Source organism: Procambarus clarkii, chromosome 55 (assembly GCF_040958095.1).
Source record: "Procambarus clarkii isolate CNS0578487 chromosome 55, FALCON_Pclarkii_2.0, whole genome shotgun sequence".
NCBI lineage: Eukaryota > Metazoa > Arthropoda > Malacostraca > Decapoda > Cambaridae > Procambarus > Procambarus clarkii.
In genome coordinates this window covers 2,313,569-2,336,326 of record NC_091204.1, presented here as the reverse complement: position 1 = coordinate 2,336,326, position 22,758 = coordinate 2,313,569, and positions in this window count along the sequence as shown.

The window sequence follows — 22,758 nt, the reverse complement described above, 5'->3', positions numbered from 1 at the left end:
ATCCGGGGGGTGTCTGGGGGGGTCCGGGGGGTGTATGGAGGGTAAAAGAGGTCAGGAGGGTTGCTTGGGGGGCTAATGGGGGCTGGGCTTCTAGGAAGGTAGGTAGGAGGGTCTGGGGTAGGGCCTGGGTAGGTAGGTCTGGAGTGGGAAGGGCATACTGGGTCTGAAGATTAGGGAGGGTCTGATAGGCATAGAGGGGTTGGGAGATAGCGTAAGGTTGGGAGTCAGATAGAGGTTGAGAGGTTGGGAGGGGGAAGGATTGAGTGGGTGGGGGGAACCTCCCACCCCCCTCGCAAGGGTGGGGGGTCACATGGAAGGAGAGGGGATGAGGAGGGGTGAGGGCTGGGTAGGCTTTGGGTGTTGAGGGGATGAGGGCTGGGTGGGTTTTGGGGGTTGAGGGGATGAGGGCTGGACGGGTTTTGGGGGTTGAGGTGATGAGGGGGGTCCTTGGAATGTGGGATGAATTTGACTGCAGTGGGGTCAGAGGGGTCAAGGGAGGTGTTGGGGAGATAAGCAGAGGCAGGGAGGACTGATTTGGGGAGGGAGTGACCTGAGAAGGTGCTGGTTAGCATGGGGTGGATTAGCATTGGGGTGTGTAGCTACGCTCAAATGGGAAGAGTTGTATTGTTGTTTGCTTGCTCTGTGGGCTATTTGCTCCTCCTTCGTCATGAATTTGTCAATATATACGTTGTAGTAATTTTCGCTACCTCTGAGTAAGTGTTTGTGATGCAGTATGTAATCCACTGCCTCTTCGTTAGTGAACTGTACCAGGACAGGTCGTTTCCTGTTACAGTTGTATGGCCCAATGCGTCGTTGGACTTGCACCTCATTCCCTGCCATCTGGGCTCTCATGTCTCTCAAGATCCCCTGTAGCTCCAAATCCTCAATCTCCATCCTTTCCTGCCTCGATGGTGCCCTGGCTTCAAGCAATCCATGGATTATGATTGTCCTCTTTCTCAGTTCAGGGTCATGCTGGTGGCCCCCTCCCTGGCTGACCCCCACCCCTCCCACACCCGCTACTCCACCTACTACTACTCCCCCTTCCACTGCCAAGCTTCCCTTATTCCTGCCAAATTCATTAGTAAGCCTAGATATTTCTCCTTGCCATTCTACCCTGCTCTTCCTGATTTCCTCTTGAATATAATCCATAAACTCTTGTTTGAGTCTTTGAACCTCGTCCTGTATTTTTTTAAAGACCTCACTTTTAATCCCCTGGATTAGATCAGCTATCCAAACATCCCTCTTCTCTACAAATTTCCCAATCATCTTCTCCACAAACCTATCTTCTTCCTCAATCATAATAATGTTCGACCTAGACGCCCTTCTTGACCTAGTCATTGCTATAATGCAACCTTACCCACAGCGGTTCCAAGTATCTTACCGTCCTGCTAACACAATAGGTGAGTGAATCTCCAAGCGTCGTCCCACGTGGTGGTAGGAGGGTTGCTGCCGGGGGTGAGGTCACGGTCAGAGGTCGGTGAGGTCTGCTCCACACTGCACACTGCCACAGTACTTCATCAACTATTTTCAATTACGCTACTTAAACTGTTTTTCTTCACTACCTTATGGCTTTGGTCAAAACCCAAGGTTTTTTTCATTCACTTGTACACACTTTTTCACTTCGAAGTTGCCTGATTACCCCTCCCACTCCACTAGTGAACCAGGAGCTCCCAACCCACGTCCACCCAACATGATGGTCACAACACAAGTGAACTAGTGTGTGTGTGTGTGTGTGTGTGTGTGTGTGTGTGTGTGTGTGTGTGTGTGTGTGTGTGTGTGTGTGTGTGTGTGTGTGTGTGTGCGCGTGTGTGTGTGTGTGTGTGTGTGTGTGTGTGTGTGTGTGTGTGTGTGTGTGTGTGTGTGTGTGTGTGTGTGTGTACTCACCTATATGTACTCACCTATATGTGCTTGCAGGATCGAGCATTGACTCTTGGATCCCGCCTTTCTAGCTATCGGTTGTTTACAGCAATGACTCCTGTCCCATAGCCCTATCATACCTAGTTTTAAAAGTATGAATAGTATTTGCTTCCACAACCTGTTCCCCAAGTGCATTCCATTTTTCTACTACTCTCACGCTAAAAGAAAACTTCCTAACATCTCTGTGACTCATCTGAGTTTCCAGTTTCCACCCATGTCCCCTCGTTCTGTTATTATTACGTGTGAACATTTCATCTATTTCCACTTTGTCAATTCCCCTGAGTATTTTATATGTCCCTATCATATCTCCTCTCTCCCTTCTTTTCTCTAGTGTCGTAAGGTTCAGTTCCTTCAGCCGCTCTTCATATCCCATCCCTCGTAGCTCTGGGACAAGCCTCGTCGCAAACCTCTGAACCTTCTCCAGTTTCTTTATGTGTTTCTTCAGGTGGGGGCTCCATGATGGCGCGGCATACTCTAAGACGGGTCTCACGTAGGCAGTGTAAAGCGCCCTAAAAGCTTCCTCATTTAGGTTTCTGAATGAAGTTCTAATTTTCGCCAGTGTAGAGTACGCTGCTGTCGTTTTCATATTTATATGTTCCTCAGGAGTTAGATTAGGTGTCACATCCACTCCCAGGTCTCTTTCTCGAATCGTTACAGGTAGGCTGTTCCCCTTCATTGTGTACTGTCCCTTTGGTCTCCTGTCACCTGATCCCATTTCCATAACTTTACATTTACTGGTGTTAAACTCCAGTAGCCATTTCCCTGACCATCTCTGTAGCCTGTTTAAGTCCTCTTGGAGGATCCTACAATCCTCGTCTGTCACAACTCTTCTCATTAATTTTGCGTCATCTGCAAACATTGACATGTATGATTCCACTCCTGTAAACATGTCCTGTGTGTGTGTGTGTGTGTGTGTGCGTGTGTGTGTGTGTATGTACTCACCTAGTTGTCTTTGCGGGGGTTGAGCTCTGGTATGATAGTCCATCATACCCTGTAAAGACTTATCTCTGAGGTCTGTGTCCCAAGGTATTTCACTTAGGAAACTTCTCATCTGTTCATAATTCCCCTTTCGGTATGCCAGCCTTTTGATTCCTAGTTCTTTTTTGGGGGAGATAATTCCTAGCTCGACCAGGTACTCAAAGTTCAATACACTGTGGTCACTCATTCCCAAGGGCGCTTCCATCTTAACTTCCCTTATATCCCACTCATTTAGGGTAAATATCAAATCAAGCATTGTGTGTGTGTGTGTGTGTGTGTGTATGTAATTACCTAAGTGTAGTTACAGGATGAGAGCTACGCTTGTGGTGTCCCGTCTTCCCAGCACTCTTTCTCATGTAACTGTTTGAAACTACTGATGGTCTTGGCCTCCACCACCTTCTCACCTAACTTGTTCCAACCGTCTACCACTGTTTGCGAAAGTGAATTTTCTTATATTTCTTCGGCATCTGTGTTTAGCTAGTTTAAATCTATGACCTCTTGTTCTTAAAATTCCAGGTCTCAGGATATCTGTGTGTGTGTGTTTACTAGTTGTGTTTACTAGTTGTGTTTTTGCGGGGGTTGAGCTTTGCTCTTTCGGCCCTCCTCTCAATTGTCAATCAACTGTTTACTAACTACTTTTTTTTTTTCCCCACACCACACACACACACCCCAGGAAGCAGCCCATGACAGCTGACTAACTCCCAGGTACCTAACTGACTAACAGCTAGGTAACAGGGGCACTTAGGGTGAAAGAAACTTTGCCCATTTGTTTCTGCCTCGCGCGGGAATCGAACCCGCGCCACAGAATTACGAGTCCTGCGCGCTATCCACCAGGCTACTACGAGGCCCCTGTGTGTGTGTGTGTGTGTGTGTGTGTGTGTGTGTGTGTGTGTGTGTGTGTGTGTGTGTGAGTGTGTGTGTGTGTGTGTGTGTGTGTGTGTGTGTGTGTGTGTGTGTGTGTGTGTGTGTGTGTGTGTGTGTGTGTGTGTGTGTTTACTAGTTGTGTGTTTACTAGTTGTGTTTTGCGGGGGTTGAGCTTTGCTCTTTGGGCCCGCCTCTCAACTGTCAATCAACTGTTTACTAACTACTTTTTTTTTTTTTTTTTTTTTTTTTTTTTCCCACACCACTTTTTTTGTGTTTGTGTGTGTGTGTGTGTGTACTTACCTATTTGTGCTTGCGGGGGTTGAGCTTTGGCTCTTTGGTCCCGCCTCTCAACTGTCAATGAACTGGTGTACAGATTCCTGAGCCTACTGGGCTCTATCATATCTACATTTAAAACTGTGTATGGAGTCAGCCTCCACCACATCACTGCCTAGTGCATTCCATCCATTAACTACTCTGACACTGAAAAAGTTCCTTCTAACGTCTCTGTGGCTCATGTGGGTACTCAGTTTCCACCTGTGTCCCCTTGTTCGGGTCCCACCAGTGTTGAATAGTTTATCCTTGTTTACCCGGTCGATTCCTCTGAGGATTTTGTAGGTTGTGATCATGTCTCCCCTTACTCTTCTGTCTTCCAGTGTCGTAAGGTGCATTTCCCGCAGCCTTTCCTCGTAACTCATGCCTCTAAGTTCTGGGACTAGTCTAGTGGCATACCTTTGGACTTTTTCCAGCTTCGTCTTGTGCTTGACATAAGAACATAAGAACATAAGAACAAAGGTAACTGCAGAAGGCCTATTGGCCCATACGAGGCAGCTCCTATTCTATAACCACCCAATCCCACTCATATACTTGTCCAACCCGCGCTTGAAACAATCGAGGGACCCCACCTCCACCACGTTACGCGGCAATTGGTTCCACAAATCTACAACCCTGTTACTGAACCAGTATTTACCCAAGTCTTTCCTAAATCTAAACTTATCCAATTTATACCCATTGTTTCGTGTTCTGTCCTGTGTTGATACTTTTAATACCCTATTAATATCCCCTTTGTTATGTCCATTCACCCACTTGTAAACCTCTATCATGTCGCCCCTAACTCTTCGCCTTTCCAGTGAATGCAACTTAAGCTTTGTTAATCTTTCTTCATATGAAAGATTTCTAATTTGGGGAATTAACTTAGTCATCCTACGCTGGACACGTTCAAGTGAATTTATATCTATTCTATAATATGGCGACCAAAACTGAACTGCATAATCTAAATGGGGCCTAACTAGAGCAAGATATAGCTTGAGAACCACACCAGGTGTCTTGTTACTAACGCTGCGATTAATAAATCCAAGTGTCCGATTTGCCTTATTACGAACATTTATGCATTGATCCTTTTGTTTTAAATTCTTACTAATCATAACTCCCAGATCCCTTTCGCAATCCGACTTCGCAATCACAACACCATCTAGCTCGTATCTTGTAACTCTATCATCATTACCTAACCTCAGAACTTTACATTTATCAGCATTAAACTGCATCTGCCAATCCTTTGACCATTTCAAAACCCTATCTAGATCAACTTGAAGTGATAGTGAGTCCTCCTCCGAATTAATTTCCCTACCGATTTTCGTATCATCGGCAAATTTGCAAATGTTGCTACTCAAACCTGAATCTAAATCATTTATATATATTATAAACAACAGAGGTCCCAGGACAGAGCCTTGAGGCACTCCACTTTCAACATTTTCCCACTCTGACTTGATTCCATTTATACTAACTCTCTGTTTCCTTTGGTATAGCCATGCCCTAATCCAGCTTAATATAGCACCCCCAATACCATGAGACTCTATTTTTTTAATCAGTCTTTCATGTGGCACTGTATCAAAAGCTTTGCTAAAGTCAAGGTATACAACATCGCAATCCTTACCACTATCAACTGCCTCAACAATGCTAGAATAAAAAGATAACAAATTTGTTAAACATGAACGGCCATTTATAAAACCATGTTGCGACTCAATTATTAATTTATGTTTTTCAAGATGAAGACGAATTTTATTTGCTATTATAGATTCGAGTAACTTTCCCACAATAGACGTTAGGCTAATTGGTCGATAGTTAGACGCAAGTGATCTATCTCCTTTCTTAAAAACTGGTATCACATTAGCAACTTTCCAAAACTCTGGCACTCTGCCTGACTCTATTGATTTATTAAATATGGTTGACAGTGGGTCACAAAGCTCCTCTTTGCATTCTTTAAGCACCCTAGCAAACACTTCATCCGGCCCTGGGGATTTGTTTGGTTTGAGTTTTACTATTTGTTTAAGAACATCCTCCCTGGTAACTGCTAAACTCGTCAACCTGTCCTCGTCCCCACCCACATAGACTTGTTCGGCTGAAGGCATATTGTTAAGTTCCTCTTTAGTAAATACAGATACAAAATATTTATTAAAAATACTACTCATCTCTTCATCACTATCTGTTATTTGACCTGTCTCAGTTTTTAATGGACCTATCCTTTCCCTAGTCTTAGTACGATATAACTGAAAAAACCCTTTAGGATTTGTCTTTGCTTGCCCTGCTATGCGAACTTCATAGTTTCTTTTTGCTTTCCTTATCTCTTTTTTAACATTTCTAACCAGTTGTACGAATTCCTGTTCTAAAGTGACCTCCCCATTTTTAATCCTTTTGTACCAAGCTCTCTTTTTACCTATAAGGTTCTTCAAATTCTTTGTTATCCACTTTGGGTCATTAGTATACGATCTATTCAATTCGTATGGTATACTACGTTCCTGTGCTTTGTTTAGAATATTCTTAAATAAGTTATATATTGAATCCACATCGAAATCCCCATTTAAGTCACCTATCGCTGGGTTCATGTCTCGCTCCAAGACCGGCCCACACCCCATACCCAAGCCTTTCCAATCAATTTGACCCAAAAAATTTCTTAGGCTGTTAAAATCAGCTTTTCGAAAATCTGGCACTTTAACAGAATTTTCTCCTACTGGTCTATTCCATTCTATGCTAAATCTGATTTCTTTGTGATCACTGCTCCCTAGCTCACTCCCTATTTCGATGTCATTAAGGTACGGGGCTCCATGCTGGGGCCGCATACTCCAGGATTGGTCTTACATATGTGGTGTACAAGATTCTGAATGATTCCTTACACAGGTTCCTGAACGCCGTTCTGATGTTAGCCAGCCTCGCATATGCCGCAGACGTTATTCTCTTTATGTGGGCTTCAGGAGACAGGTTTGGTGTGATATCAACTCCTAGATCTTTCTCTCTCTCTGTTTCATTAAGTACTTCATCTCCTATTCTGTATCCTGTGCCTGGCCTCCTGTTTCCACTGCCTAGTTTCATTACTTTGCATTTACTCGGGTTGAACTTCAACAGCCATTTGTTGGACCATTCACTCAGTCTGTCTAGGTCATCTTGTAGCATCCTACTATCGTCCTCAGTTTCAATCCTCCTCATAATTTTTGCATCATCGGCAAACATTGAGAGAAACGATTCTATACCCTCTGGAAGATCATTTACATATATCAGAAACAGTATAAGTCCAAGGACTGACCCCTGCGGTACTCCACTCGTAACGTCTCGCCAATCTGAGACCTCACCCCTCACAGTGACTCGTTGTCTCCTGTTACAGAGGTACTCCTGTATCCAACGGAGTACCTTCCCTTTCACTCCAGTCTGCATCTCTAGTTTTTTCACTAGCCTCTTGTGTGGCACTGTATCAAGGCTTTCTGACAATCCAAAAATATGCAGTCTGCCCACCCTTCTCTTTCTTGCCTTATTTTTGTTGCCTGGTCGTAGAATTCAAGTAACCCTGTGAGGCAGGACCTGCCATCCCTGAATCCATGTTGATGCTGTGTTACAAAGTTTTTTCGCTCCAGGTGCTCCACTAGCTTTCTTCGCACAATCTTCTCCATCATCTTGCATGGTATGCAGGTTAGGGACACTGGTCTGTAAACACCAGTAATTCTAGTAAACACTTCCTTACTTCCCCGCTGGTAATCTCAAACTCTTCCAGTGGTTCCTGGTTAGCTATTCCCTCTCTTATCTCTGGGATTTCTCCTTGCTCTAAGGTGAAGACCTCTTCGAATTTCTTATTCAGTTCCTCACACACTTCCTTGTCGTTTGTAGTGAAGTTTTATAGTTCCTCACACACTTCCTTCTGCCCCTATCCTTAATTTCATAACCTGTTCCATTACTGTTGTTTTTCTCCTGATGTGGCTATGCAGCAATTTAGGCTGAGTCTTTGCCTTGCTTGCGATGTCATTTTTGTATTGTCTTTCTGCCTCTCTTCTCATCCTGACATATTCATTCCTGGCATTCTGGTATCTTTCTCTGCTCTCCAGTGTCCTGTTATTCCTATAGTTTCTCCATGCCCTTTTACTTTGCTGCTTAGCTAGCCTAGTGTGTGTGTGTGTGTGTGTGTGTGTACTCACCAAATTGTGCTTGCGGGGGTTGTGCTTTGGCTCTTTGGTCTCGCCCCTCAACTGTCAATCAACTGGTGTACAGATTCCTGAGCCTACTGGGCTCTATCATATCTACATTTGAAACTGCGTATGAAGTCATCCTCCACCACATCACTGCCTAATGCATTCCATTTATTAACTACTCTGACACTGAAAAATTCTTTCTAACGTCTCTGTGGCTCATCTGGATACTAAGTTTCCACCTGTGTCCCCTTGTTTTCCCTGTTCCCCTGTTGCCTCTGGCTGTCATGCTTGACCCTGTTCCTAGTTGTGCTGTGATAGGATTTGTCAGAAGGGCAGGGCGGGGTGGGGGAGAGAGAGAGAGAGAGAGAGAGAGAGAGAGAGAGAGAGAGAGAGAGAGAGAGAGAGAGAGAGAGAGAGAGAGAGAGAGAGAGAGAGAGAGAGAGAAGAGAGAGAGAGAGAGAGAGAGAGAGAGAGAGAGAGAGAGAGAGAGAGAGAGAGAGAGAGAGAGATAGAGAGAGAGATAGAAAGAGAGAGAGAGAGAGAGAGAGAGAGAGAGAGAGAGAGAGAGAGAGAGAGAGAGAGAGAGAGAGAGAGAGAGAGAGAGAGAGAGAGAGAGTGAGAGAGAGAGAGAGAGAGAGAGAGAGAGAGAGAGAGAGAGAGAGAGAGAGAGAGAGAGAGAGAGAGAGAGAGAGATAAAGAGAGAGATATAGAGACGGAGGGGGGAGAGAGAGATAAAGAGAGAGAGAGAGAGAGAGAGAGAGAGAGAGAGAGAGAGAGAGAGAGAGAGAGAGAGAGAGAGAGAGAGAGAGAGAGAGAGAGAGAGAGGGAGAGAGAGAGAGAGAGAGAGAGAGAGAGAGAGAGAGAGAGAGAGAGAGAGAGAGAGAGAGAGAGAGAGAGAGAGAGAGAGAGATAGAGAGAGTGGGAGAAAGAGAGGGAGAGAGAGAGAGAGAGAGAGAGAGAGAGAGTGGGAGAAAGAGAAGGAGAGAGGGGTAGAGTTTGTGTAACGGTTATGCGGGGGACTGGGGAGTGGGGGGGGGGGCGGTGGTGGCGACCAGGTCAGGTCAGGTCAGATGCGGGGTAAGAGAAGAGGTGGGGTATAATGGGGTCCAAATGCCTCTTTCCACAAAAGGTGTTAATCCTTTCTTCCCTGACTGAACGTTTGCGTGTACGTGTGTGCGTGTGCGTTTTTGCATGTGCGTGCATACGTACGAGAGCGTGCGTGCGTGCGTGCATGCGTGTGTGTCATGAGTTCCCGTAAGCGTTAACTTCTACCTAAAATGAGCCACTTTGAGATTTTAAATATATATGCTATCCTGAACAAGAATTTGATAATATTTTACCTCGCACTGTACACCTGATTAATTGACCAGAGAGGGTATGTGTGTGTGTGCGTGTGTGTGTGTGTGTGTACTCACCTATTTGTGCTTGCGGGGGTTGAGCTTTGGCTCTTTAGTCACGCCTCTCAACTGTCAATCAACTGGTGTACAGATTCCTGAGCCTACTGGGCTCTATCATATATACATTTGAAACTGTGTATGGAGTCAGCCTCCACCACATCACTGCCTAATGCATTCCATCCGTTAATTACTCTGACACTGAAAAAGTTCCTTCTAACGTCCCTGTGGCTCATGTGGGTACTCAGTTTCCACCTGTGTCCCCATGTTCGCGTCCCACCAGTGTTGAATAGTTTATCCTTGTTTACCCGGTCGATTCCTCTGAGAATTTTGTAGGTTGTGATCATGTCTCCCCTTACTCTTCTGTCTTCCAGTGTCGTAAGGTGCATTTCCCGCAGCCTTTCCTCGTAACTCATGCCTCTTAGTTCTGGGACTAGTCTTGTGGCATAAATTTGGACTTTTTCCAGCTTCGTTTTGTGCTTGACAAGATAAGGGCTCCATGCTGGGGCTGCATACTCCAGTATTGGTCTTACATATGTGGTGTACAAGATTCTGAATGATTCCTTACACAGGTTCCTGAATTTTGTAAATCGTCAAAATCAGATGATACAATTGACGATTTACTATAAAACTAAGAAAACTGTCAACCTACTCATGAGAAACTCTCCATACACAAAGCAGAACGCTTTGAAAGAGACCAATGTCGTCTATGCCTTCAAATGCCCTCTTGGGGACTGTAAGCCTCAAAGAACTCAGTATATAGGCAAGACAACAACATCTGTTTCCAGGCGATTAACGATGCATAAGCAACAGGGCTCCATTAAGGAATATATAATCTCTTCCCACAACCAGACCATCACCAGAGAAATCTTAACAAAAAACACAGAAATCATCGATAGATACAGCAATACCAGGCGGCTTGATATCTGCGAGGCACTACACATTAAGAAGTCAACACCAGCAATCAACAGCCAATTAATGCACAACTATATTCTACCCACTTCAAGATTCCGCACCAATTTGAATCATCAAGAAATATGACTTTCCTTCTTATGATGTCTTCCACGAAACCATTGGAGAAGCCGTTGTTGACTAGTACCTGCCTTACCCTACAGAGTTCTTCGGCGACTTGCTTCCATTCTGAGCTGTGGCTGAGGGCACGGTCGACATAAGCGTTAACAACACTCCTCTTGTACCTGTCCGGGCAGTCACTGTTGGCATTCAGGCACATTCCTATGTTTGTTTCCTTAGTGTAGACTGCAGTGTGGAAAACTCCGCTCCTTTCCATGACTGTTACATCTAGAAAGGGCAGCTTCCCATCCTTCTCCATCTCGTAAGTGAAACGCAACACAGAATTCTGCTCAAATGCCTCCTTCACCTCCTGCAGATGTCTGACATCAGGTACCTGTGTAAAAATATCGTCAACATACCTGCAGTATATGGCCGGTTTCAAGTTCATGTCGACTAAGACTTTTTGCTCGATGGTACCCATGTAGAAGTTTGCAAACAGGACACCTAGGGGAGAACCCATGGCGACCCCATCTACTTGCTTATACATGTGTCCATCCGGGCTCAAGAAGGGTGCCTCTTTAGTACAAGCTTGGAGTAGTTTGCTTAGACTGTTTTCTGGTATGTCAAGAAGAGTACAGGCCGGATCACGGTACACTCTGTCGGCTATCATCCCGATTGTTTCATCCACAGGTACGTTGGTAAACAGAGATTCTACGTCCAACGAGGCTCTTATTCCTGTGGCCCGTGTTCCCCGCAGCAAGTCAACAAATTCCTTTGGAGACTTTAGGCTGAAGGCGCAAGGGTCATAAGGAGTCAGCAAGCCGTGAAGTCGTTTCGCCAGTCTGTACGTGGGTATGGGTATCTGGCTGATGATTGGCCGAAGTGGGTTTCCAGGCTTGTGTGTCTTGACATTTCTATACGCATATCCAGGTTTATATTCCCCAATAATCTTTGGCAGGTGGAGTTCAGATTTCTTGGCGTTCACAGTTTCGATCAATTTGTTGACTTTTGCTTTCAGTTTGGCTGTAGTGTCCTTCGTTACCCTTTGGAATTTAGTTTGGTCAGAGAGTATGAGGTTCATTTTCGCCAGATATTCGTCTTTTTTAAGAATGTCGTATATTGGCGACTTGTCGCCTCTCCTGACAACTTTCTCATTGTTCTCACGAAGGCTCTTAGCTGCCGCTTTGAGATCGGGGGACAGTATGGTGCTTCTGTAGTTGCCTCGATTCTTTCCTCCTTCCGCAATAAGTTCTGCTTGTAAGGTATCTTTGGTAGTGACCTTCTTTTGTGTCTCGAGGTCGAATATGTCGTCCAACAGAATCTCCAACTCCACTTTCCGGGTCATCTCACTCGGTCTGGACATAACGTGACAGTTTATACCCAGATTTAGGATAGTGACTTGGTCCTCAGTGAGGTTGATTCCTGCAAGGTTCAGGAAGCCATCTCTTGGTCGTGGAAGTCATCTCTTCATCTTAAAGGTTACAAGACGTACATTAGTCAATACAATTGGTGCTTAAAATGTTAAGGATCTCTTGTGAAACACAGGTATTAATAAAAAAATTTATTAGGTAAAATAAATAAAAGAGGCCCAAGGGCCATGAAGTAACAAGAATGCAAGGCTGGCACAAGCTGGCGTAAGTAGAGAAGACGGAAGATTCTTCATATTAAAAGACCCTGCTTCTCCAAGATGGCAGTCACACCCTGCCTGCCCTGGACAATCACCATATGGAGAAGGACTGTTTACTGTGAAGGGAAGTCCACAAATGCAATGCCAGCATGAGTCAGTCTTGAAGGGTAAACGATGATGACACCCTCACAGTAACACAAAAGCCGAGCAAGCCCAGTGAGGAAGACCTGTTGATGGGAAAGAAGGAGAATTTTTAGTCATACAATTTTTGTTTTATAAGATTCCAAAATATTACATTGATATAAATTTGTGAGAGTATTCTGAGCATTATTTAAGTATTATTTAAACAGGTGAGTAAAAGTAGGTGAGTACACACACGGTGTCAGCAAACTTAGCCTCCAAATACACACATGGTATCAGCAAGATTAGCCTCTAAACACACACACACACACACACACACACACACACACACACACACACACACACACACACACACACACACACACACACACACACACACACACACACACACACACACACACACACACACACACACACACAAACGGTATCAGCAAGCTTAGCCTCCAAACACACACACACACACACACACACACACACACACACACACACACACACACACACACACACACACACATACACACACACACACACACACACACACACACACACACACACACACACACACTCACACACACACACACATGGTATCAGCAAGCATAGCCTCCAAACACACACACCCATGGCATCAGCAAGCTTAGCCTCCAAACACACACACACATGGTATCAGCAAGCTTAGCCTCTAAACACACACACACACACACACATGGTATCAGCAAACTTAGCCTCCAAACACACACACACACACACACACACATGGTATCAGCAAACTTAGCCTCCAAACACACACACACACAAGGTATCAGCAAACTTAGCCTCCAAACACACACACACATGGTATCAGCAAGCTTAGCCTCCAAACACACACACACATGGTATCAGCAAGCTTAGCCTCAAAACACACACACACAGAAAATGGGGACATTGAAACAGCTGATAAACTTGATTTCAAGAGAGAGAGGTCACTATAGGGAACTTCAAAATTTTTTGAATAAGTAATTAGGCAGACTTGTTGCTAGACAGGGAAGTAAATTAAATGTATGCCAAATTTTGCAAAATATACAATGAAGGCACACAAACATTCATACCAAAACAGAGATGCAGGGCCAGAAAACAGGATTGGTTCAACAGAAATTGAGAGAAGGCCACAGACCAAAAGACACAAAAATGGAATGAAAGACATTGAAAAACTACAAGCAGATGTCAACAAAGTTTTCGATTGGGCAGCAGAAAATAACATGATGTTTAACAGTGATAAATTTCAGGTACGGCAAAAATGAGGATCTGAAACATAATACAGGGTACAAAACACAGTCGAATCTTCCCATAGTAGAAAAACAGCATGTCAAGGATTTGGAAATAATGATGTCCGACGATCTAACGTTTAGGGAGCATAACCAAGCAAATATTGCGTTAGCCAGAAAAATGATAGGATGGATTATGAGAACTTTCAAGTCAGGGGATCCCATCACAATGGTTGTACTCTTCAAGTCACTTATGTTGTCCCGTCTCGAGTACTGCTCAGTATTCACTTCCCCCTTCAGAGCAGGAGAGATTGCTGAAATAGAGGGAATACAGAGAACATATACGGCACGCATAGACGAGATAAAACACCTAAATTATTGGGATCGTCTCAAAGCTCTCCAAATGTACTCTCTAGAAAGGAGACGAGAGAGATACCAAATAATATACACATGGAAGATACTGGAGGGCCAGGTCCCAAATCTACACAGTAAAATAACAACGTACTGGAGTGAGAGATATGGAAAAAAATGCAAGATTGAACCAGTGAAGAGCAGAGGTGCCATAGGCACAATCAGAGAGCACTGTATAAACATCAGAGGTACGCGGTTGTTCAACGTCCTCCCAGCGACTATAAGAAATATTGTCGGAACAACCGTGGACATCTTCAAGAGAAAACTGGACTGTTTTCTAAGAGAAGTTCCGGATCAGCCGGGCTGTGGTGGGTATGTGGCCCTGCGGGCCGCTCCAAGCAACAGCCTGGTGGACCAAACTCTCACAAGTCGAGTCTGGCCTCGGGCCGGGCTTGGGAAGTAGAAGAGCAGAACCCCATCAAGCAGGTATCAATATAGAAAGAAGCCAAACCCCCAATCATACCAGCGATACAAAGATGCGAGAAACAACTATACAGCAGTAAGGGGAGAGGCAGAATTTTTTTTTTAAAAAGGGATAATGGACAAATGTAAAACAGAACTGGGCCTATTCTACAAATTCATAAACAACAAATTGCAGGTAAAGGATAATATCCAGAGGTTGAAAATAGGAAACAGATTCACAGAAAATGATAATGCAATGTGTGAAACATTAAACGAAAAGTTCCAAAGATTGTTTATACAAAATGAAATCTTAAGAGAACCAGACACAATAAGAATTTCTGAGAACATCATAGAGCACATAGAGGTGTCTAGAGATGAAGTGGAAAATATGCTAAAGGAGCTAAGTAAGAACAAAGCAGTTGGTCCAGATGGAGTTTCACCATGGGTTCTGAGAGAATGTGCATCTGAGCTCAGCCTTCCACTTCACCTGATCTTTCAGGCATCCCTGTGTACAGGAGTCATAGCAAACATGTGGAAAAAGGCTAACATAGTTCCAATCTACAATAGTGGCAACAGGGAAGACCCCACCCCCCTGAATTATAGACCTGATTAATTGACGAGTGTAACAGTTAATAGATTGAAAAAAAAATAATAAAAACTAAATGGGTAGAAAACCTGGAGAGAAATTATATAATATCACACAGACAGTACTGTTTTCGATCTGGAAGATCCTGTGTATCGAATTTACTCAGTTTCTATGATTGAGCCACAGAGATTTTAAAGGAAAAAGGTAGTTGGGTTGACTGCATCTATCTAGACATAAAAAAGGCTTTCGACAGAGTTCCACATAAGAAGTTGTTCTGGAAACTAGAAAATTTTGGATGGGTGACAGGTAAACTTCTAACATGGATGAAAAATTTTCTGACTGATAGAAAAATGAGGGCAGTAATCAGAGGCAATCGGACTGGAGAAGTGTCACAAGTGGAGTACCACAGTACATGCACCAGAAATGTTCATTGTCTACATAAATGATCTACCAGTTGGAATACAGAATTATATAAACATGTTTGCTGATGATGCTAAGATAATGGGATGGATAAGAAATTCAGATGATTGTCATGCCCTTCAAGAAGACCTGGACAAAATAAGTATATGGAGCACCACTTGGCAAATGGAATTTAATGTGAATAAATGCCATGTTATGGAATGTGGAATAGAGCATAGATCCCACACAACCTATAAATTATGTGAGAAATCTTTATATAATTCTGATAAAGAAAGAGGTCTAGGGTTGATTCTAGATAGAAAACTATCACTTAAGGCCCACATAAAGAACGTTGTGTGAGGAGCCTATGCCACGCTTTCTAACTTCAGAATTTCGTTTAAATACATGGATGGCGAAATACTAAAGAAATTGTTCACGAGTTTTGTTCGGCCAAGGCTAGAATATGCAGCGGTTGTGTGGTGCCCATATCTTAAGAAGCACATCAACAAACTGGAAAAGGTGCAAAGACATGCTACTAAGTGGCTCCCAGAACTAAAGGGCAAGAGCTATGTGGAGAGGTCAGAGGCATTAAATATGCCAAAACTAGAAGACAACAAAAAGAGGTGATAAAATCACTATGTACAAAATAGTAACAGGAATTGATAAAATCGATAGGGAAGATTTCCCGAGACCTGGAACTTCAAGAACAAAAGGTCATAGATTTAAACTAACTAAACAAAGATGCCTAAGAAATATACAAAAATTTCCTTTCGCATACAGAGTAGTAGACGGTTGGAACAAGTTAAGTGAGAAGGTGGTGGCGGCCAAGACCGTCAGTAGTTTCAAAGCATTATGTGACAAAGAGTGCTGGGTAGACGGGACACCACGAGCGTAGCTCTAATCCTGTAACTACACTTAGATAATTACATATGATGTCAGCAAGCTTACCGTCGAAACACACACACAAACAGCCTGCCTATTATTCAAGGCCTTCTCTGAGTACTCTTTATTTTCTTCTCTGAGGCTATGGGTCCCTAATCTTGCACCAGAGGTGGTACAACTTTTAAGTTTTTAACTACTGCACTGAGCACCTGATTTTGGCAAAAACTTCTTTGTGCAATTGTCAAGGACATAGTTCTGGTATTTTTTTGTTTATAAATATTCAGGTATAGTTAATGTCAAAATGTTTCAAAACTCAACAATTTATATTTCAAAACAAAAAATTAATGAAAACATTACAAAACATTAAAATATAGCCTAATTAATTAATTAATAAAATAGCACAACTCTCAGAATGTCTAAAGGTGCTTTGAGCAATGAAGTAGTTAATTTTATATATATAACATTATATATATAATATATATTTACCTGTGACTACTGCTTAGCGAAAATTTGATCTCTGTGAAAATTGGTCTCGTCATTGCTAGGAGTTATTTTAAGACCATGGGGCCAGATTCACGAAAGTACTTACGCAAGTACTTACGAACGTGTACATCTTTCCTCAATCTTTGACGGCTTTGGTTACATTTATTAAACAGTTTACAAGCATGAAAACTTGCCAATCAACTGTTGTTATTGTTATAAACAGCCTCCTGGTGCTTCGCAGCTCATTAACTGTTTAATAATTGTAAACAAAGCCGCCAAAGATTGAGAAAAGATGTACAGGGTCGTAAGTGCTTCCGTAAGTGCTTTCGTGAATCTGGCCCATGATTTGCTGTGGATGGCACTGTAGTCTTCAAGTCATCATTCTAAAAATAGAGGTAATCTTTTAAAATGTAAATTTTGTATAAAAAAATGCAAAAATAAATTGCAGGAATAATATGAAGTTATTATACAATTTTTTTTAATTATTTAAATATTTGTGAGACATTATTAAGAAATGTATGAAGTACAGATTCTCTAAGACTTGATATGTATCTGCTTATGTCCCACCACATTACATTCAGGGCTGAAGAGAAAACACAGCCAGTAAGGTAATGATCACTTAGGATGGACTGGGATGCTACATGTAGGTGGGGGCTAAGCTGCGTGAGGCTAGGATGCCCAGCCTGCCTTGTCTAGGCTGGGCTAGGCTAGGCAAAACTAGGAAGGAGTCAACAAATCTCTGGAATGCCTTACTTTTCCTGATATCCATAAAAAAGCAAGAATGATGCCATTTTATAAAGGAGGCGAGACAGCAGACATAAACAATTAAAGAAAAATATCAAATCTACTTATACTTTCAAAAATATTTGATTTTTTTTTTTTACAAACATCTCTTTTCCTACTTTGTAAAATTCAACATGAATACAAACACACACACACATTCCTAGGAAGCAGCCCATAGCAGCTGTCTAACTCCCAGGTACTTATTTACTGTTAAGTGAACCAGATATAGACAATATCCACAAAATGCTATCTTTATAAGAACTATCTTGTAAAGCCACTAGTACGCGCAGCATTTCAGGCAGGATATATATATAAATAATATATATATAATATATATATATATATATATGTCGTACCTAGTAGCCAGAACTCACTTCTGAGCCTACTATGCAAGGCCCGATTTGCCTAATAAGCCAAGTTTTCATGAATTAATTGCTTTTCGACTACCTAACCTACCTAACCTAACCTAACCTAACTTTTTCGGCTACCTAACCTACCTAACCTAACCTAACCTAACTTTTTCGGCTACCTAACCTAACCTAACCTATAGAGATAGGTTAGGTTAGGTTAGGTAGGGTTGGTTAGGTTCGGTCATATATCTACGTTAATTTTAACTCCAATAAAAAAAAATTGACCTCTTACATAATGAAATGGGTTGCTTTATCATTTCATAAGAAAAAAATTAGAGAAAATATATTAATTCATGAAAACTTGGCTTATTAGGCAAATCGGGCCTTGCATTCTAGGCTGAAAAGTGAGTTCTGGCTACTAGGTACGACATATATATATATATATATATATATATATATATATATATATATATAATATATATATATATATATATATATATATATATATGTAATGAATACATACATACAGGACAAAGAGCCAGAGCTCAATCACCGCAAGCACAACTACGTAAGTATACACACACACATAATATATATATATATATATATATATATATATATATATATATATATATATAAAAATATATATATATATATATATATATATATATATATATATATATATATATATAAATATATATATATATATATATATATATATATATATATATATATATATATATATATATATATATATATATATATATATATATATATATATATATTAGTATATTTTGGTAGCAGTCTTTCCTGTAGACATATATTATTAAATATGACCGAAAAAGTAAGATTAATAACTCTAACACGAATTTTCTCAATCTTTCGTACATTTCTTTTCACTGTTGGAGGTAAATCAAAAATCAATTCTCCAAAATTCATTTTAATTTCTAGTCTGACGCGACACGAGCGCGTTTCGTAAAACTTATTACATTTTCAAAGACTTTTAGTTTACAAATACACAACTGAATAGAACTTACGCATCTCCGATTTTATATCTACATTTGAGTGAGGTGGATGGGGTGAGGTGGCATTAATAGGGTATTAATTTCATCAACATAAGACAGAACAAGAGGTGGTATTAATAGGGTATTAATTTCATCAACACAAGACAGAACACGAAACAATGGGTATTGAATAGAAGTGTTTGTAGAAAGCCTATTGGTCCATATTTCTTGATGCTTCTATATTGGAGCGGAGTCTTGAGGTGGGTAGAATATAGTTGTGCATTAATTGGCTGTTGATTGCTGGTGTTGACTTCTTGATGTGTAGTGCCTCGCAAACGTCAAGCCGCCTGCTATCGCTGTATCTATCGATGATTTCTGTGTTGTTTACTAGGATTTCTCTGGCGATGGTTTGGTTGTGGTCTCTTCCCACAACCAAACCATCGCCAGAGAAATCCTAGTAAACAACTCAGAAATCATCGATAGATACAGCGATAGCAGGCGGCTTGACGTTTGCGAGGCACTACACATCAAGAAGTCAACACCAGCAATCAACAGCCAATTTATGCACAACTATATTCTACCCACCTCAAGACTCCGCTCCAATATAGAAGCATCAAGAAATATGGACCAATAGGCTTTCTACAAACACTTCTATTCAATACCCATTGTTTCGTGTTCTGTCTTGTGTTGATGAAATTAATACCCTATTAATGCCACATCTTGTTCTGTGTTGTGTTAATGCCACATCACCCCTTCCACCTCACTCAAATGTAGATATAAAATCGGAGATGCGTAAGTTCTATTCAGTTATGTATTTGTGAACTAAAGTCTTTGAAAATGTAATAAGTTTTACGAAACGCGACCGTGTCGCGTCAGACTAGAAATAAAAATGAATTTTGGAGAATTGATTTTTGATTTACCTCCAACAGTGAAAAGAAATGTACGAAAGTTTGAGAAAATTCGTGTTAGAATTATTAATCTTACTTTTTCGGTCATATTTAATAATATATGTCTACAGGAAAGACTGCTACCAAAATATACTAATATATATATATATATATATATATATATATATATATATATATATATATATATATATATATATATATATATATATATATATATATATATATGTCGTACCTAGTAGCCAGAACTCACTTCTCAGCCTACTATGCAAGGCCCGATTTGCCTAATAAGCCAAGTTTTCATGAATTAATTGTTTTTCGACAACCTAACCTACCTAACCTAACCTAACCTAACTTTTTCGGCTACCTAACCTAACCTAACATATAAAGATAGGTTAGGTTAGGTTAGGTAGGGTTGGTTAGGTTCGGTCATATATCTACGTTAATTTTAACTCAAATAAAAAAAAATTGACCTCATACATAATGAAATGGGTAGCTTTATCATTTCATAAGAAAAAAAATAGAGAAAATATATTAATTTAGGAAAACTTGGTTTATTAGGCAAATCGGGCCTTGTATAGTAGGCTGAGAAGTGAGTTCTGGCTACTAGGTACGACATATATATATATATATATATATATATATATATATATATATATATATATATATATATATATATATATATATATATATGTCGTACCTAGTAGCCAGAACGTCGTACTCGGCCTGCTATGCAAGGCCCGATTTGCCTAATAAGCCATGTTTTCCTGAATTAATATATTTTCTCATTTTTTTTTCTTATGAAATGATAAAGCTACCCATTTCATTATGTATGAGGTCATTTTTTTTATTGGAGTTAAAATTAACGTAGATATATGACCGAACCTAACCAACCCTACCTAACCTATCTTTATAGGTTAGGTTAGGTTAGGTAGCCGAAAAAGTTAGGTTAGGTTAGGTTAGGTAGGTTAGGTAGTCGAAAAAAAATTTATTCATTAAAACTTGGCTTATTAGGCAAATCGGGCCTTGCATAGTAGGCTGACAAGTGCGTTCTGGCTACTAGGTACGACATATATATATATATATATATATATATATATATATATATATATATATATGTCGTACCTAGTAGCCAGAACTCACTTCTCAGCCTACTATGCAAGGCCCGATTTGCCTAATAAGCCAAGTTTTCCTGAATTAATATATTTTCTATAATTTTTTTCTTATGAAATGATACAGCTACCCATTTCATTATGTATGAGGTCAACTTTTTTTTATTGGAGTTAAAATTAACGTAGATATATGACCGAACCTAACCAACCCTACCTAAGCTAACCTAACCTATCTTAATAAGTTAGGTTAGGTTAGGTAGCAGAAAATGTTAGGATAGGTTAGGTTAGGTAGGTTAGGTTGTCGAAAAAGCATTAGTTCATGAAAACTTGGCTTATTAGGCAAATCGGGCCTTGCATAGTAGGCTGAGAAGTGCGTTCTGGCTACTAGGTACGACATATATACATATACATATATATATATATATATATATATATATATATATATATATATATATATATATATATATATATTTATATATATATATATATATATATATATATATATATATATATATATATATATATATATATATATATATATATATATATGAAAATATATATATATCTGAGTGTATCAGTCTCAGAAGTGTAGTTACCAGTTGCGTTGCTTCTGGGAGTATGGGTTCGAGTCACTTCTGGGGTGTGAGTTTTCATTCGCATATAGTCCTGGGGACCATTCAGGCTTGTTCGCATATATATATATATATATATATATATATATATATATATATATATATATATATATATATATATATATATATATATATATGTCGTACCTAGTAGCCAGAACGCACTTCTCAGTCTACTATGCAAGGCCCGATTTGCCCAATAAGCCAAGTTTTCATGAATTAATGTTTTTTCGACTACCTAACCTACCTAACCTAACCTAATCTAACTTTTTCGGCTACCTAACCTAACTTAACCTATAAAGATAGGTTAGGTTAGGTTAGGTAGGGTTGGTTAGGTTCGGTCATATATCTACGTTAATTTTAACTAAAATAAAATAAAATTGACATAATACATAATGAAATGGGTAGCTTTATCATTTCATTAGAAAAAAATTAGAGAAAATATATTAATTCAGGAAAACTTGGCTCATTAGGCAAATCGGACCTTGCATAGTAGGCTGAGAAGTGCGTTCTGGCTACTAGGTACGACATATATATAAATATATATATATATATATATATATATATATATATATATATATATATATATATATATATATATGTCGTACCTAGTAGCCAGAACGCACTTCTCAGCCTACTATGCAAGGCCCAATTTGCCTAATAAGCCAAGTTTTCATGAATTAATTGTTTTTCGACTACCTAACCTACCTAACCTAACCTATCTTTTTCAGCTACCTAACCTAACCTAACCTATAAAGATAGGTTAGGTTAGGTTAGGTAGGGTTGGTTAGGTTCGGTCATATATCTACGTTAATTTTAACTCCAATAAAAAACAATTGACCTCATACATAATGAAATGGGTAGCTCTATCATTTCATAAGAAAAAAAATTGAGAAAATATATTAATTCGTGAATTCTTACCTTATTAGGCAAATTGGGCCTTGCATAGTAGGCTGAGAAGTGCGTTCTGGCTACTAGGTACGACATATATATATATATATATATATATATATATATATATATATATATATATATATATATATATATATATATATATATATATATATATATATACATATATATATATATATATGTTGGACGACATATTCGACCTCGAGACACAAAAGAAGGTCACTACCAAAGATACCTTACAAGCAGAACTTATTGCAGAAGGAGGAAAGAATCGAGGCA